This window comes from Triticum aestivum, chromosome 3A (genome assembly GCF_018294505.1).
Source record: "Triticum aestivum cultivar Chinese Spring chromosome 3A, IWGSC CS RefSeq v2.1, whole genome shotgun sequence".
Lineage (NCBI taxonomy): Eukaryota > Viridiplantae > Streptophyta > Magnoliopsida > Poales > Poaceae > Triticum > Triticum aestivum.
In genome coordinates, this window is record NC_057800.1 from 640648672 (window position 1) to 640653949 (window position 5278).

Genomic DNA, 5278 nt, shown 5'->3' on the forward strand with positions numbered 1-5278 from the left:
ATATATATTGAGAGGTATGGTTTATGTGCGAGCACATATGGTGTATTAGACCACGTATTGAGCATACGGATTGAGAGGCCCCTACCTCCCCTTATATAGGTGGACGAGGGCTAGAGTTATTACTTTGTTTTAGTATGAGAGCTAGAGTTACATGGGTCGGAGTCGGTTTACAATTGAACTCTAAGTATGCGCCCCACGAGTATGTGGTTGAATTTGAGTCATGAGCCTCAGCCATCTCATGGTGGGTGGGCCAAGTCCTCCCTCCATTGCTATACCTTGCTTGAGGGCATGTCATCGTTAGAGGTCCTACTCAACACTAGTGCTATATCTTTCTTACTTTGCGATGTAGCACCGTCTCGCCTCTAGCATTCGGCTCAGCACACGGCCTAGTAGGTCGGGCCAATAAAGCGGTTTCGGAAAGGTTCAACACACAGTATGGATCAGTTTTAGAAACCTTCACACGACTTTTTTCCCCTTTTCATCTATGTTTTCTTTATCTGTTTATTGATTTTTTTTCCTCTTTATCTTTTCCGTATGTTTTCACTATTGGTTTGTTGGTTTTCTTTCAGAGTTTTTCAATTCTTATTTTTTCTTATTGCTTTTCTTTTTCTGGCTTTTTTATTTTTTCAAATACTTTGTCAAGTTTTTTTAAATACATGTTGTACATTTTTTATGCAGGTTAAATATTTTTAAGATACACGTCGAACATTTTTCAAATAAGTGTTGAACATTTTCCCAAATACATGCTGAGTATGTGCAAATGCACATTTAATATATTTTCTAATACATGGCGAACATTCTTAGACACACGTATGATTTTCTTCAGAAAATTCATGAGCATCTTCCAAAAAACAATCAAATTTTTATGTGTGTTGCAACAAGTTTTTAAATGGCATCAACATTTCTATGTCATGAAAATTCTTCCAAAACCGTGGGAACAAATTTCTACAATACATGAACATTTTTAAAAATGTCATGTAACATATTTTTAATGTACAAACAGTTTATAAATGTCATACGTAATTTTTTAAATATTAAATGAACAATATGAAATGTAATGATCATATTGTTTAAATGCGTGAACATTTTTTAAATATCACGAACATTTTTTGAATGGTATGGAACTTTTTTTTAAAAGAAAGAAAATGAGCAAACAATTTTTACACTACATGAACACTTTTATGCACGGTGAACCTTTTTCAAATTTAGAGGTAAGTACTCTGAAATATAAGTATTTCAAAATATAAAAAAGGGGGAAAATGGACAGAACAAACTATAACTTGACAAGGCAGCGATCAAACAAACGAACTAAGAGAATCGTAGTAAGTAACATTATTGGACCAGCCCATTCCCGCGACGCTTGAGGCAAGGCGTACGTCTATCAACATGCCCTCCTACTCAATGCACATGGGCACATCATGAAGCACGTTGGCATATTTGTACAGTCTTTTATGTTGGTAATTCGCGTACCGTAGCAAATGATCCGTCATAAATCATATTTTCATGGTTTCTATAACAAGGCATGAGACTGGAAAACTACATGACTTAACTAGAATCAATGGAGTGTTTAACACAACGCACACTATAGGAAAATATAGAAATTATAGCAAGAGTTCCTCTACAGATTTATGGTGAATCAAACAACCTGTGATGTAAAAAATTCTAATATTTGAATCCTCTAAAAATCAATTGCTTTGAACAAAGAAACCCTACATTTTTTGAGGATCGTGTGTGCTTGGCACTGACCCCGAGAAAGCGCCATTAAAAATATCACGAATTAGTCAAAATATTATAAGGCATGATGAACCATACTATGGGCATATCATATATAAACACGATTTAAGTATATAGGATGTAGTGAATTTCCAATTGGATAACAATTTAACAACAGTCAATTAATAATATTTGGTGGAATGCACAATAAGCACTAAGCACAATAATCTTGTACTATTAAATACTCCAGTTGAGTATAATAATTAATTTACCACTGAATCTCCAATAAGTTTGTGAAACAACCAGGAACATGCATATGGGACAATTATTTCATAAAAAACGAGCCCTAAATAAGAGCTTACTAACAGATAGATGCTAACATGTGAAATTTATCATCGGTTTCACATGATTTGCCTTTATCCGTAAGACCAGCTAACGAGTTCTTGGAGTGAGCCCTGTTGAGGGAGATGCACCACGCGAGGAAGACGGTGAGCACCACTATGTCTATCCACAAGACGCAGGCGACGGATGGGAGATCTTTGGAAAACATACCCAAGAAAGCTGTTGGGACGACAAGGAGCAGGGTCCATGGGCTGTAGACGAGACAGTAGACGGCTGCTCTGGGGATCCCGTCAAAGTTGCTCAATTGCCGCCAGCGGACGTGCATGGCGACGACACCATGTTGGCCGCGCCCACATAGCCAACAAAGAAGGCGTAGCTGTGACGCCCTCGATTCAATCGTACACTAATCATACACGCAAATGTGTACGATCAAGATCAAGGACTCACGAGAAGATATCACAACACAACTCTAGAAACAAATTAAAATAAAACAAGCTTTATATTACAAGCCAGGGGCCTCAAGGGCTCGAATACATAAGCTCGAAAACACAAGAGTCAGCGAAAGCAACAATATCTGAGTACAGACATGAGTTAGGCAAATTTTCCTTAAGAAGGCTAGCACAAAAGCAACATCGATCGAAAAGGCAAGGCCTCCTGCCTGGGAGCCTCCTAACTACTCCTGGTCGTCGGCGGTCTCCACGTAGTAGTAGGCATCGACAGTGGCATCTGGCTCCTGGGCTTCGACATCTGGTTGCATCAACCGGAAAGAAGAAGAAAGGGGGTAAAGGGGGAGCAAAGCAACCGTGAGTACTCATCCAAAGTACTCACAAGCAAGGATCTACACCACATATGCAACATTATCAAAGAAAGGCTGTATATGTGGACTGGGTTGCAGAAATGCCAGAATAGAGAGAAGGTCTAGTCCTATCGAAGACTAGCATCTTCAGCATCTTCAAGCATCTTACAGCATCAGAAGAGATAACAGTAGCATAAAGTAAAGTAGTAGTAGTGTTATCAACCTCGGCCAGAGATCCTTTCTCGACTCCCTGCGAGAAAGCAATCCCAGAGCCATACTATCCATTTCTCATCACAAGTATCCAGTTCTAGTTGTATCGATCGAGATACAACTCCAAGTGTCCGTTAGCGTAGGACAGGCTATCGATAGATGTTTTCTTCCCTGTAGGGGTGCACCAACTTACCCACCACGCTCGATTAACTCCGGCCGAACACACTTTCCTGGGTCATGCCCGGCCTCGACCAAACAATTACGCCGCAACCCGACCTAGGCTTAATATAGAGGCCAGCATGCCGGACTAAACCTATGCCCCCAGGGGTCATGGGCCATCTCCCTGGGAACTCCTGCACGTTGCGAGGGTGGCCGGTGAGCAGACCTAGCTACCTCCTTAAAAAAGGCAGGTGCTTACCAGTCCAATCCGGCGCACGCTGCTCAGTCGCTGACGTCTATTAAGCTTCGGCTGATGCGTACGACGTACGCCCATACTATGCCCATGTGATGGTTAGTGCTATCAAGCTAGAGGCCCCTCGGATCAAATGTCCAAATCGTAGTGGATTAGGAGCACGCGGTAACAAGCAGAGACTCACGAAAGATGTGACCCCGTTGCCCTGTCTCAAGGACTTGCGGCAAGGGCTAGGAATGCCCGGCCACGCCTCGTAATTATCTCGCGGGAACCCTCCAGGTCAAACCGACTCCACATCACTCGTAATTAAGCTCGCGCGGGTACCCCTCAGGGTCGACCCGTCTTTCCAAGTAACAGTGATAAAGTCCAAGTATCCGTGTGTTCAAACATCAAGGGGAAAACCCGAGGAATCACCCCCGATGAATTCCACTAGATGTAATCATCAAGGTGAACATAAGAGGAATCACCACCGAGGTTCATACTTGAGGGGTTGGACAACAGAGTCGTATCGGGAGTGGTTAAGGAGGAAATCACCCTTGATGACCACGACCGAATGACTACACTACAAGGTTAACATCAGAAGTGCTGAAGAGGTCTCACCCTCGGTACTTGATAGTAACCCAGTAGTGTCGAGCAACTAAGGGGAAAGTTATGTGCGGTCCCGGGGCCTGGTGTTCGATCCCGTTGATCAGGTCTTCAATGATGAAGCAGGGGCAACAAGGACAAGGTGGGGGTCACTGATGGATCACTAACCAACCTATACTAAGCAGTTTAGGATAAGCAGGTAGGTAACAATGAGCAGGTTACAAAAGCAGGCTATGCATCAGAATAGGAGCAAACAATAACAATGGCAAAATCTAATGCAAGCATGAGAGAATGGAATGGGCAATATCGGGATGATCAAAGGGGGGGGGCTTTCCTTGTTGCTCTGGCAAGGAGTGGTCGTCATCGACGTAGTCGGTCACCGGGGCATCATCGGCCTCGGGGTCTATCGGAGAGAAGAGGGGGAAGAAACAGTAAATATAAGCAAACAGATGCAACGCTAAGCATGACATGACGATAAGCAGAACTAGGACCGACCTAACGTAGTACTACATGTTGCAGACGGAGGGGATAAACATCTGAGGATGAATTCCCGATGTTAGGTGGATTCCGGACAAAGGAAAAGAGGGGGGAAAGTTCCAAGTTCAGCATGCTAGGGGCATGTGACAGATGAACGGAACACGTATCCGGATTCGTTGGATTTTTCTGAGCAACTTTCATGTAGAAAACATTTTCATCGGAGTTACGGTTTAATTACTATGATTTTTGCAAGTTTAAAACATATTCTGGAATTATTTATATTAACAAAAAAGAAATTATGATGTCAGCAGAGTGTTAGCATGACATCAGCAGGTCAACAGACCCCTGACTGGTCAAACTGACCAGTGGGTCCTACATGTCATAGACAGAGGGCTAAAAGTGGGTTATTTTAACTAAACATGGTTAATTAGCAGCTGGGCCCCACATGTCGCTGACTAATTAACGATTAGATTAGGTTTTAACTAAAACCAAGTTAATTAACTTAACTAAACAGGACGGGCCCACTGGTCAGTGGCTGCAGGGCCAAGTCAGCACAGTTGACCAGGGTCAACGGGTCAGCTGGGGCCCCTAGGACCCACCGGGCAGTGGCCCTGGGGCTGGCCCCCGGTCGGCCACGTCGGTGCGGCGTTCAGCCGTCGGCGACACGGAGAGCGATGGAGCCGCTCGGGCCTCATTGGAATAGCGTTTTACGGCGCCGTTCGACACGCGGCTGGGTCCGTTCG